The sequence below is a fragment of the Eptatretus burgeri genome, chromosome 16 (assembly GCF_056783735.1).
Source record: "Eptatretus burgeri isolate ZD-2024b chromosome 16, Ebu_testis_v1, whole genome shotgun sequence".
NCBI classification, from domain to species: domain Eukaryota; kingdom Metazoa; phylum Chordata; class Myxini; order Myxiniformes; family Myxinidae; genus Eptatretus; species Eptatretus burgeri.
The window spans coordinates 18,000,928-18,015,220 of record NC_140976.1 but is presented as its reverse complement, the minus strand read 5'-3'; the positions used below and the strand labels follow the sequence as shown (position 1 = coordinate 18,015,220).

The 14,293-nt window shown below is 41.3% G+C and overlaps 1 protein-coding gene across 1 annotated transcript in view; it reads right to left on the bottom strand.

Moving 5' to 3' along the window:
- Window positions 1–14,293, bottom strand: part of CFAP47 (cilia and flagella associated protein 47) — a 181,091-nt gene that overhangs the window by 111,006 nt on the left and 55,792 nt on the right. Inside the window, exons 4-6 of the mRNA XM_085860064.1 lie at window positions 8,582–8,703; window positions 7,837–8,005; window positions 6,948–7,056 (exon numbers count right to left, since the gene is read on the bottom strand). The gene's annotated coding sequence lies outside the window, so the exon portion shown is untranslated. The remainder of the gene's footprint in view (window positions 1–6,947; window positions 7,057–7,836; window positions 8,006–8,581; window positions 8,704–14,293) is intronic.

Sequence of the window (14,293 nt, the reverse complement as noted above, 5' to 3'; positions counted from 1 at the left end):
CTGGGGAAATTCTACAATAAAATGATTATCCACATATTGCATGGAGATACCAATATCGATAATGGCGTGCGCAAGGTGTGGAGCGGCTAAAACAGGTGCATTTACACTTCTTCTTTTTTTTCATATTTCCTTTCCCATCCACTTTCTCACCCTGTAAGGCATAAGTGTTTCAGGCACTTATAGATAGGAAGCAAAATAAGGGCAATTTTGAAAACATTCGGAGCCGGTTCCCCACCCATATTTCCCATGAGTACACGCTATCTTCCGAACCCACTCAATACGCATACACACATCAAAAATGGTATCGCACGATCACCACCGGCAAAGAGATGCGGTCGGTGGATGTATAAACGCGGGTTGTAGCAGGCGTCCTGGGAGAGAAGAAGAACCAAAAAAGGGGAAAGATCTCCATATGGAAGAAATTGATCCAACGGAAGGAGCCTTTGAGACAAATCAATCCGGATCGAGATGCTCACGGGCCAGTGCAGAACAGGAAATCGGCGTGCATTTCTGCCTCAAGGACTCTTTAGGCTCCTCGTCACTTCTTATTGGATTTACAAAAACTCCAATCAACGTTTTGTCATTGGAACGCTGGTGTTTACACCACAGATGACTGAAATGCAAATTCCTCTCCTGGGTATGCACACCCTCGCTGAAAGCACACTCATCCTTCGCTTTTTGGGGTCACATTATGTCGATGGCCAAGCCACGTCTCACCTAGTTGTCTTGAACCACAACATAGATGACAGGAATGATATCGCAGAAATTTTCATTGCTTAGCTAGCTGCAGTGCAAAACTATTTTGATTTAATAACAATATTTACAGGTGTCTTTGTGTGGGTGATATTAGTAATTACAATTATGATGTTTACCTTATATAGTATTTGAAGCAAAATCCCAAGGAGCTTGACAAATAACTGCAATGGGTAAGAAAGTTGAGAATGAAGTGAAAGCAACTGTTAAAGGATGGTATTTTAGGAGAAGTTTGCAAACCCTGTTTGAGGAGGCCGTGCAGATTGTAAAAGGCAATTTTGTCACAACATGCCAAAAAGTTGTGAGTACAGTCAAAAGGTTTATTTAAAATAAAAAAAGTCAATTAAAATGTCGTTGAGCGAAACACAGGGGATGAAGGGGACAACAGACGGGGCTGCAATTTCACAGAAAATGTCTCATGGTAGTTGTCCTCCATGTGAGGTGTGCCTTGAGCTGAGTTCTCTTCAATGCTCATGGTCGTGGTGCTCGACCACACTCCCTCCACCACCCCGCTCCCCCTCCCCCCCCTTTCCCATAACTTGCTACGTCAATGACGAATTGTGAAAGATGAAGGAGTGAGAGACAAGTCCACTGAGTAAAACACATGAGTAGCATGTGATTATCTCCATTATCATTTCATTTCAGGTGCCATATGGAAAATGTTGGATGCCTCTTCGGCATTGGTGTGAAGCCTTCATTGATTGAAATTACAATAATTTAATTTTAAAACTCACATTTTAATGTCATAAATGATTTGTTGAGCTACTTTTCACTGCAATAACAAATATACAGTTAACATTATGTGCATAAGTATAGCATTCACAAATGCCACATAAAAGGCTTGGTTGACATGATGCAAGCTCTCTGAAATAGATACATCCCAAATATGATGCAATAATTGGCATATGACTGTGCAGGTCTACCAAGACTATCTGTGCACCTTAATGAAATCCTGCCGGAGCAATGCCGCCCATTGCAAGGCCATTTCTCGAGCCTCGTTCCCTCTCGGTATCCGTGGCATGGTATGCACTTCCCCCCCCCCCCCCGAACTCGCAGTGCAAGAATGCTCTGGGTCATGTTGCCTGCAAACCAACTGGTAAGCAGATATACACCATTAATGCAATGGATTCTCCTGGACTCTCAGCATAAGGCACTCTCACATGGACCTCAAGAGAACCCATATCAGGGCTACTTCATTCAAGCTTACTCTGCTATTATTCTCAAAGCTTGACCATTATAATACCATGATGCAGTTTCTTTCATGCCTCCTGCTACAAGATTATATGACCAAGTTTTCAGGTGGCTGTCTTCGTGGTGGAATTGTCCCATATTTGAGCATTCATCGAAACATCGTCATTGTCAAACGAGGCACCACTGGTTTAAGGCGAAGACCTCAACGCCAACGACATTTGTTTTACTGTGAAAATGGAATCTTGGGATTACAATCCACCCATCACATCATTCGGCCATATATGATCACGATGAGGACTTCATTGAAATCGATGGAAATAAACCCTAATGTTCCCAGACACCAATCTAAATACAGTATTATATCCCATTGTGTTCCTTCGATTCAGTGGGGATCTATTAGCGAAACGAACACTGCATGGGTTAATGCAGAGTGCCAGAGTTTATAAGCCATTTCACACCTCAATGACTCATCCTACTATTTTTTTTTTCTTCCAAAAGACTCATAACTGTTGTACTATTACAGAGCTGCCAGCCTGCTTGGTCAAGGTGAGACTTTTTGCAGCAAATTTCACGGTTATGTTTTTCAAACACCATGAGGATGATGTCACTGATATGAAGAAAAAATAAACTCTTAAGGTGATAATGCATTGTGTCCATTGCTTTTGATTTTGTTTTTTAGAGGTTAACAATCATTCTCTCATTGAAAATGGCCCAAGGAACTTGTTTCGGATATATCTTCAAACACAGGATGTGCATGGAGACTATTAAGGTCATCATGAAGGTGCTTTCTGGCTTGATGGCCATTTAACCCATAAACAGTCGCTATCCTTCAGTGCATCATTCTACAATTGTCTATTCAGCTTTGGTTTTACTTAGACATATAATTTACTTAATCTACTAATTAAAGGAATGAAACCCCCATGGCATTGTCACAAAGGCCTTCTGCTGTGAAAGAAAAATTATGACGTCTTTTGCATTGAGAGTAGAAGATGGGACCAAGGCAATGAACACCACTGAAGAACTTTCACAACTCAATCCTGCCATGGGCGACATGGATTGTGTCTGTCTCATTAATAAAAACACCATCATGTGTATATACGTAATTCACGAGACCCAAAATCAATTCTCGTGAAAACACTCAAAGATGAAATATAAAACAATTTTCCCAATGCCAACAAATTCCTCGAGGGTTTATATTCACCAAGTCCACGCTTAAGACAATTATCTCCTTCGAGTGAATATGCAATGGATATCCCCATCTTGATACCAAAGCCAGCTTAACATCCCCATCTGAAAATAGAAATCTCACCAACCTGAAAAAAAAGTTTTACCGTTGGAGTTGACTCTGCCATCAGTCAAACTCAAAATTAGAAAACCCAGCGATGAGTGTAGTTCCACCATTGCAAAGTAAAACTAAAAGGGCCTTGGTAGAGTGCATGCCTCCACCACACAATGCCTGATCAAGTGGAACAAATCGGGCCCAGTAAATTTTTGAAATATCATGCAACATATATCGTTTTGGCCCCATCTCTCAATGGTGAAGAATCCCTTTGAAAATTATTTATTATAGCCAGATCTGGAATCAGATCTTCACAAAAATTGAGTTAATTCGTCCTTGTCACACACCCAACCTGTCCACTAAGTTTTGTCTGAATCTCTCCACAACATTTTGAGATATCGTGCTATATATCGTTTTTGGCCCTATCTCTCAATGGTGAAGAATCGCTTTTAAAAATTCTTGCAGCCGGATCTGAATCCGGATCTTCATCAAAATCGAATCGGTTCGATATCGTTACACACCCAACCTGCCCACGAAATTTAATTCAAATCTGCCCCTAACCATTTAAGATATCCTATTCACAAACAATGAAACAAACAAAGACAGACAGGGATGAAAACATAACCTCCTTACACCTTCATTGACGGAGGAAATTAGACAGCATCTGAAAATTCAAAGCCCGAGAGCATCTGGAAACCTGTGTGTGCTTGTCTGTCTATGTGTCTGTTCAGGCCAAAATGTTTTTTTTTTTTTACCATTTGAGCTTTTGTCATCAAATTTTCAACAAAGCTTTATGATGAGAATATGAAGAAGACAAATTAATAATTTGGTCAAAAAGTTAAAGGTACCATTCAGAATATGGAAGAAGAAGAAGAAGAAGTCCGATTACAAAGTGGACAAGCTTTATATTTTCAGATGCTTTCTAGTTTCCTAGTTTGGTTTAAATGTCAAAAGTCCGTGTTGATAAATCTGCCTTACGATCGTGGAGTTAGAAATCCCAAATATCATTTTCCATCATTCCGCATTCCTTTCCACAAATCATCTGCCGCATATTTTCCTCACCCACTAACGCATTATCCACGCACTCCCCAAAATGGTTAGCAGGAGGGGAACGAAGTGCAAAGGGAGGGTCTCCGTTTCAGTCAGGATGTGAGTCAACAAAAGTAAGATGTGCATGGGGTCTGTCCTGTCCCTTCCTATTTCTTTCAATCTCAGCTCATCTTCGTTGCCAATCATTCATCCCATCATTCTTTGCCAATCACCAATACTTCACTTCCACATTGGATGGATGATACCAGCATGTGTACTGTAGTGTTAAGTCAATGATAAGGTTCCGAAAGCGGGTCTGTCATGTAAGGGATAAGGGGGAATGTATACATGATAATTGTTGCACATATATGTCTTTCCATTGTTTTCTCTGGATGCAAGTACTTGTTTGGCCTGCCACTGGGAATAGTTGCATTTTTATTACTGCCACTAAAGACCACTTCTTTAAGAAATTGTGTCCTGACTTATTCTGTCTGTTCTGATGGCAGCATAAGACTGAAGAGGCACTTGGCCAGCTCGGAGTCATTATCCAAATTCGATGTCAGATGCTGTTACCTGATGTTGGTTCCGCTCAGCTGACTGAATAAAGTCCGTTACACAACCACTGGCACGGTACCCGCTCGCACTCGGGCATTTGTGTATGGTAACATGACTCTGGGCGTGGGATCCTGTGGGAAATTCTGGGGCAACTGGCGATCATGGTCTCTTGAAGACATGCTGTCCTCTCAGAGTTATCCGGAGGTGACATCCCCAAAACCATAAATATATATCAGAGATGTAGGACTCGAGTCCACCTTTTGGGGGACTCGGACGTGCACTCAGACTCAATCTCAAGAACTTAGACTCATCCCGATTCCGGTTCAAGTCCGGCAAAATTTAGTGTACAATAAAACTTTTAGGGTACAGTAGAAATAAAAAGTATGCAGTAAAACTTAAAACTTTTAGTGTACAACAGCAAGAACAGTAACCAGAGCTAATTGGTTTCCCGGGAAAAACACTTGTACCGTGCAACCATGAAGAAGGTGATTATAAAGGATTAACGGACAGAAAGAAACAATCTTGTGCAGTGGAAAATGAAAATAACTCCAACCAATGTTCTAGATATTCGGAGATATTAAACACAAATGTCATACCTTCGTGTAATGGTGCGCGATCCCAACACAATCTGTTCTTTCAAAGAACACTTTTAATGATTTGCTGAATCAATTTAAACCAAAACACTTTTTTCTGTTTCCTAATAAGATTGAGGTTTTGGAGTGTAAAAAGAAGCCGGATCGAGTCATCTATTTATCCACAACATTACGGCTCAAGCGATCTTTCTTAAAGTACACTATGTTGAAAAAAAAATGTAACATACTTTACATCGTTGTATTTCTAAACACAAAAAGACGATTATTTGGACAGTCATATCATCAAGTTAGCTGTTAATTTATGTGTTTTGAAAAAAAACAATTAAAATAAGCAATTATATCTCACTCCTGATTGGTTAATATGATACCTTCCATATCTCCGTTATTATTTGAGATAGAACCTCAATTTGGTGTGCTTAACTGCAAATGCTACCCTGAGGATGTGTTAAAATCCAAACGCCAGAGCATGTCGGGAAAAACTACAGCAGGATTATGATTGGGGTTTTTCATATTTGTTTTTTTTATTTTTATTTTTTTAAAGAAAAAAATCATCTCAGTATGAAGGGGGGTTGCTCTGAGTACAGAGAGTTGTCGGAATGTCAAATCTGACCAAACCTGAAGGAATTCGAGCAGAAATAAGGGTTAAGGTTCCGGTTATGGTTATGAATTATTTATTTATTTTATTTTACTCTTTGTCACAACAAGGAAAGAGAGAAGGGGAAGGGTAATGATGTGGCATAAATTCAGCAAATGACATCATCACTGATGTGCTGGGGGTGTAGAACACCGATTGGACAGAGGAGCACGTCATGTGTGATTTATTGCCTTGAGGGCCAGAAACGTCGTCTCCACTTTTATTTATGGCAGATCAACTACCATTTGAGGCATTTTAAGAGGGTTAGTGAAATTTGTTTTATTTGTTTTGCCTTCCTTTGCCACCCACGCATACCGATATTTTTGTGCTGAATTTAGCGAGCATATTCCAAAAATAACAGCATGTCTAACTGGGGAAACGGTGGACGTACCCACACAATTCACACCTCTGAAACAAATGGTGAAAACGGGATGGTGTAAACAGCTGGATAAAGTGAGCAACAAACAACAACAATCCATTCCAAACACCACATCCGCTTGTGTACAACACCCAACGGGAACCCCAACAATCAGACAAGGCACACCTCATCACTTCCAACCAAGATACAAAATCAGCCATGTTCGTAACCTGGAAACAGAAAAACAACATGCGCACACACATGCTCACCCATGCACACACGACACCAGATCACGTGTCAGTAAAAACAAAAAATAGAGCGGAGCAGCCCATCAATGATGCAATTTGTAACCTGTGACCGGGTCTGTTGTTGCTTATTGCTCAAATTAGCAGAGCAGATCCAGTTTACTTTTGGTTGGAAAGCACCTTTCTTCTTTTAAAATGTGTGATCCCAACCACCCCAATCTTCCACTCTACATAAACACATACATATATGTGTGAAATGCTGGTTCACAATTATTTTCAAGTAAAGCTAGCAAGCGAACTCAAATCTCACCTCTTACATCACTGCATTGATGGAAATGGTCAGAAGTTTGAGGTTGAGGAAGGGCTGAAGCCATTTGTGACAGGCCAGAGCCAACCACGGTGTGCACAATATCCCCCAGCTGCAGATTGACAAAAAAAAAACACAACACCGTGGACAAAGTTAGCCAGTGGTGCAGCTCTGGAGGAAGAAATAAAAGGAGCTTTCCATCAAATCTATCGCCGAGACGACAGTGTGGGTAGCAATCTTATCGTGGTGATTGTACTATGATGAAACTGAGAAACATTATTTATTTATTTATTTATTTCACTGAGGCACCATCCAGCTACTTCGGCACAGCAACGCAAGCACAGCTCGCTCATGCTGAAGAATTGCTCTCTTTCTGTGACAAATTCATTTATGAAGAGTGAACTAGTTGCTCTCCAAAAAAAACCTCTGCATAATGGGATTTCAAGAGATTGCCACTGCAAATCGAACCTAAGACCACAGAACTCAAAGGTGAGCATGGAAGTTTCGCATATTTAATGTTCGTCATCAGGGATAGAGTATAATCAAATATGACACCATCATCGGTAGTTGAGGATGGAATATCATCAAAGCCCTCCCCACGTTGGTTCATCAAGAACATGTAACTAGAACCAGCACGGACAAAAATACACTTGTCGAGGTTACAATTATCACCCATGATCAGCAAGCATGACTAACCACACTCACGAATCAATGACACCTGATAACTAATGACATCACCGCCTCCGCTCAGAGCACATATTTACAGTCAATCGAGAGAGACCATTATGGGCCATGTTCTGATCATTGCAGTTACATGGAACAAAGGTTCCATGTGCAAGTATAATGACACGACAATGAATTTGATAATGCATTACAGTAGCACGCCATTCACCATGGAATACCGGACAGTTGGAAGTTTCTGGTTACTGCATCGCTTATGAAAATGAAGTAAAAGTGTCGTTTTCCAAGGGAAAATGGAAGGAAGACAACGGGGAGGTGGACGATGCCATCAGCTTCCAGATGCAGCAGCCGTGCGGTGAAGAAGAACCAGTGTGTGGACTCTGTTACAAACGTGCATGCATACGTAGATGAGCACATGCGAACACACAAGCCAACATAGTGCACTGTGGCTGATTATAATAACAGCATTTTCAACAAGTTTTCAAAGTAAGCCACTTGAGTTTGTCTCTGTCCATTTCTTTTTGCATTGTTGTGCATCGGTGAGCATAATAATAGAGCCAATAGCAAACGGGCTGTTTAGAAAGCAAATTCAATCAATAAATACATGACAATAATATTGATAGTTACTACTATCCTTGATATAAATTAAAATTTCAATTTGGGAGTTTTAAATATAATTATTATTTCTAAAATCTGCAAATATATATATATATATATATATATATATATATATATATATATATATATATATATTTTTTTTTTTTTTTTAACCATAAAGGGGAGGGGTGATTAAACTTGCATTTTAAGTAAATAATTGCAAATCTCTAAAATCCCACACTTTAAAATGTGCTCAGCATATTAACATTCGATTTATACATTGTTTATTTAACAAATCTGCAAGACTCATGTGACATTCTCCATTATCTGAAGTCGAAGTGAAATTGTGGCCTTCTCACCTTGTACCCCGTTGTCCTCTAAGTGCTTTGGTCAATTCACCTCCTGGTTCAGAGCTTGGCTCCTGGGAAGATCTGCATGATCTAAAGTCATCAATGTCAATACACATCGCCTGTTGGAGAATCTACATCCCAGAGGAGTTAGTTATTGGTCGACAAAAAAATTAAACTTCACACCATCGCTTGTGGATTTCCAGGCTTTAGGGGATTCAGGACAGCTGAAAGTCACAATTTGATCCCCTTAATCCCCTCATAGTCTTCAACTTGAATTAGTAATTCAATTCAACACGAAGAAGCATTCATGACGTTTATTCATCCATCGAGCGAATCTACATCTCAAGGTGATTCTATTACGAACTTGAACGGCACTCGATAGGGCACATACCTCTGCCAGGCTGAAAAGTTAAAGTTTTGTAGCCCACTGATGAGCCAAATCTGCATCCGCACCTTAGCCAAATGCCAATGATCTTGTTCTTGTCACCTACCCAACTGATCTATCAAGTTTCGTCCAAATCCGTCCACAAAGTTTTGAGATCTCGTGCTACGTATCGTTTTTGGCCCTATCTCTCAATGGTGAAAAATCAGTTGAAATGTTTTTTTATATTCATGTATCCAGATATGGATCTTTACCAAAATTGAATACATTGGTCCTTGTCAAACACCCAACCTGTCGACCAAGTTTTGTCCGAATCTGTCCATAACTGCGAGATATCGTGCTCACAGACAAACAAACAGACAGACAAGGGTGAAAATATATCCCCTTTCCACCTTCGGTGGCAGGGGTAATTGAACAAGTTGGACGAATCATTATTTTCCCGATTGAGCTGGGTATGAGGGAGCAGGTATGCCTTTCAGGCAGTGCTCTACCCACCACCACGGTCTTCAACGTGCAAGGAATTTAGAAATCGAACAAAGCGTCGGCAAACAAGAGGCCTGCTCTTTGATGCCCACAAGCGATCGCTCGCAGGCAGCATGGTTCTGCACAATCCTCGATAATCTCTTGGATTTTCCCCTTGCAGAATTAGATTTTCTGATTTTGCTTTCTTGACTCCTGTTATTGAATCATTCAGCAAAGAATCAATCAACCCTTGTGAAATTTTGTGAGTGTTGGAAGTTGTCCATTTGCTCAGTATAATTCTTCATTATTTATAACTGTTGAAAACAATTTGTGAACGTAAAATTTCAGAAACTTTGTGGCGACGCAATTGGACGATAAAAGTGTGATCTTTCCGCTGTATCGTATCGAGAAGTTCCAGACAGAGGCAGCTTTTGTGAATCCATGGTCCCAGCTCAAAATGATTTCAGATAAATTTAACCAAGGGGGTGGAAATAGCACTGCGAGGACCGAATGACATTTCAGGTAGACTCTGGGGTTGGGGGGCACGGGGGGGGGGTTCTTTTACTTTCAGCTGTAACACAGCAAAATGCATGCCATTGTAATTCAACAAGAGGACAGGAGGCAAAGGAACACTCCAGCTGTGGTAAATGGCAGCTCCTTTGGGCAATCCTTCAGAATTAACAATAATGGGATTTGATAACCCTGCTGCCTTGAAGTGAACGTGAGTTGCACCACTATTGTAATAATACGAAATTGTATATATTGTTGCTTCGAGCACTGGATGGTAAAATGGTTACATTCCCAATGCCGTTGCACAAAGTAGCTCTTTCCAGTTCCTAATGAACATTCTGCGAGTCTCAAACAGCTTAATAAAGAAAATAGATATAACGACAGCAGTAATAACTACAAAATAGAATATATAACGCATATACATTGATGGATAGTCCTCTGCCCATATTCGATGTTAAACCAAGCTGTTACGTTTTATCTCGATTAAAGGTCACATGAAAAACCTAAGGTGCCTTGAAGTACAGCAGGAGAGAGAAAAGGAGGATAAATCGAAGAGAGAGGCACAATTTGATGCTTTGAACTCGAGTTATGGTCGGCAAAACGGTTTTCAAGGAGAACATGACCTTTGACCTCAATAGTGACATACATCATCTCATTTGAAAAATTGGAACTGCTCACAGCAGACATATTAATGGAGTACTGCTCTCCCCTATTGACTGACACCCCCACTTCATGTCTGCTTTGGATTCTCTCAAATATAAAGATCTCCAAGGTGTTGGCATCTTCCGTGATGAGGCCAAAGCACAAGGCCTCTTGCTTTCACATCGCAAACGTGTCAGTGGCTTCTAATTTTTACCCCCTTTTCTCCGCTGTTCAATCTGCCTGAAGCTGTTCAATCCCTCATCCCATCACAACTTCACGTTGACTGTACACAACAATCTCATACGTTCTCACATCCCTACCCATGATCATTTCTACTTCGGTAACCCTGCCTAACCTCAAACATTTTACCTGCAAGGTTTCTTTCTCTCTCTCTCTCTCTCTCTCTCTCTCTCTCTCTCTCTCTCTCTCTCTCTCTCTCTCTCTCTCTCTCTCTCTCTCTCTCTCTCTCTCTCTCTCTCTCTCTCTCTCTCTCTCTCTCTCTCTCTCTCTCTCTCTCTCTCTCTCTCTCTCTCTCTCTCTCTCTCTCTCTCTCTCTCTCTCTCTCTCTCTCTCTCTCTCTCTCTCTCTCTCTCTCTCTCTCTCTCTCTCTCTCTCTCTCTCTCTCTCTCTCTCTCTCTCTCTCTCTCTCTCTCTCTCTCTCTCTCTCTCTCTCTCTCTCTCTCTCTCTCTCTCTCTCTCTCTCTCTCTCTCTCTCTCTCTCTCTCTCTCTCTCTCTCTCTCTCTCTCTCTCTCTCTCTCTCTCTCTCTCTCTCTCTCTCTCTCTCTCTCTCTCTCTCTCTCTCTCTCTCTCTCTCTCTCTCTCTCTCTCTCTCTCTCTCTCTCTCTCTCTCTCTCTCTCTCTCTCTCTCTCTCTCTCTCTCTCTCTCTCTCTCTCTCTCTCTCTCTCTCTCTCTCTCTCTCTCTCTCTCTCTCTCTCTCTCTCTCTCTCTCTCTCTCTCTCTCTCTCTCTCTCTCTCTCTCTCTCTCTCTCTCTCTCTCTCTCTCTCTCTCTCTCTCTCTCTCTCTCTCTCTCTCTCTCTCTCTCTCTCTCTCTCTCTCTCTCTCTCTCTCTCTCTCTCTCTCTCTCTCTCTCTCTCTCTCTCTCTCTCTCTCTCTCTCTCTCTCTCTCTCTCTCTCTCTCTCTCTCTCTCTCTCTCTCTCTCTCTCTCTCTCTCTCTCTCTCTCTCTCTCTCTCTCTCTCTCTCTCTCTCTCTCTCTCTCTCTCTCTCTCTCTCTCTCTCTCTCTCTCTCTCTCTCTCTCTCTCTCTCTCTCTCTCTCTCTCTCTCTCTCTCTCTCTCTCTCTCTCTCTCTCTCTCTCTCTCTCTCTCTCTCTCTCTCTCTCTCTCTCTCTCTCTCTCTCTCTCTCTCTCTCTCTCTCTCTCTCTCTCTCTCTCTCTCTCTCTCTCTCTCTCTCTCTCTCTCTCTCTCTCTCTCTCTCTCTCTCTCTCTCTCTCTCTCTCTCTCTCTCTCTCTCTCTCTCTCTCTCTCTCTTCTTTTCCCATTTGTTAATTCTCTTCCTCGATACATACACCTACTGCCCCATTTGTCAGTCCATTCTCTTTTTGCCATTTGTCTCTCCCCCTTTCCCTGAGCATAAATGTGGAATAAAAAAAAAAATTCAGAGCCTAATGGGACTGCCTTGGCATTGCCTTGGCAAGTTGAAATGGTATTGCCTTGGCAAGTTCAGAGCCTAATGGGTCCTTGCCTTGGCAAGTTTTAGCCCAGCAAGTCATTAATACGATGCAAAATCGACATGGGAATTTTGGAATTTCAACATTATTGATTCAAAAGCATGCAATCGGGGAAAGAAAGTCTACTTTATAGACAGGGCAACATGCTCCACAGTGCCGTCACTCCACTGGCACCGCATCACATTACAGTTTTACTTCAATCTGAATCCAATGGCAATCAAACTCGGTATTAGAAGGGTGAGAATTGGGAAAATTACCATGATGCTCATCAATAAATACAAGGACATGAGTAGACAATGACTTCTGGTTTTGTGTTATTTCACGACCAGAATAGATCTTTTCTGCTCTGGGAGAGTCTGAAAAGCTGAGGATACCTGTTCAGGAAGTGTCATCTTTGACAGTTTTTGTTGATTACCTCTGCTCCAAAGGTGGACGGTGGCTCTGCTTTCACTCATGTTTGTCTGTTTGTTTCACTGTGAGTAGGATATCTCAAAAAATAATGGACTGATTCAGACGAAGTGTGGTGGACAGGTTGGGTGTGTGACAAGGACGAATTGATTCAATTTTGGTGATGATCCAGATACAATAATTTTTAAAATGATTCTTCACCATTGAAAGATGGGGCCAAAAACTATATATAGCATGATATTTCGAAAAGTTGTTGGCAGATTATGACAAAACTTAGTGGATGAGCTAAGTGACAAGAACAAGCCGATGAGATTTCGGTTAAGGTCTGGATACAAATTTGGCCTCTCACTGGGATACAAAACGTAACTGTTCAGCTTGGTGGAGGTATGCTCTCTACCGAGTGCTTCTCCAATTTGTCAATGGAATGCATTGACACATCGAGTACCTTCGCATGTATGCTTTTGTACTTGGTCGTTGTCCAGGCCACATGCTGTTGTAGGCCTCAATTACTCCGATTTCTTTTATTCCTGTTTGTTCATTCCCCTGCTTCTCACCGCATTGCCCAACTATCAGTGCATTTGCCTCCCACTCCGTTGCTTCATTCTTCCATGAGCTTCAATTTTGTAGAAGAAAAAAAAAACTGATAGAAATCGGCGAATCAATAAAGCCGATGGGATTTCAACCCGGGATCCCAGCTTCATGAGCAGAGGGCTCCAAAGGGACCACCAAGAAGGCTAACCCAAACTCTTATTGTTGTATGACATTCTTATTTATTACTTACGAAATCGAAAGATTTCGTAAGTACATTGATGACTTCCGTCCTCTGTTTGTGTGTTTGTTTGTTTGTGTGTGTGTGTGTGTGTGTTTGTTTGTAGGCATGATAACTCGAGAATGGAAGAAGCTACCAATGTCAAATTACACCACGTGATTCAGGAGGGTGATGGCTAGCGCTGATTAGATTTTGGTCAAAATTGGTCAAAGGTCAAGGTCACAGTGAGGTCAAACATAATTCCGTAAATTCATGTGGAGAAATGGAGTATTTTTGCTTCGGTCGACGTTATGAGTTCGTTTTAACTTAGATTTAAATTTTGTCTTCGGTTTTTGCGATCGCTTAGGATGCTTAACACTCGGTGGTCAAAATTCTGGTAAAAATAGGATGTTTTGGAAATGTTTTAAGATTGTATAAAAAATATTTCACTCGCCGCGTCACGGGTCGTCACATGGTGCAGCGCGCCCGAGCAGACACGTCGTTGAGTCACGTAAAGGTTTTGCGTGTGCGCGCTGACGGTGTTTTCGATAAAGATGGTGTTAAAAAGTCATTTTTTATCCCAATAAAGGTAATCGTCGCATGCCTGACTTGCGAAGCTGTCGGATTATGTAAAGATTGTTGGTGGATGGCCGAATATTACGGTTTTGTGACTTTGATAAAATAATATTAAATAATTGCGTGGAGAAATGGAGATTTTTGCTTCGGTCGACGTTACAATTTTTGATGGTTTGGTACAGAATCATCGTAGAAACTTCTGGTTTGCGTTGCGACCTTCTCTAGAGACAGCTTTTATTAGACAAGGTCAGAGGTCAAGTTGACGATTTCGTAAGTACCAGTCTATGACTGCTTGTTTATT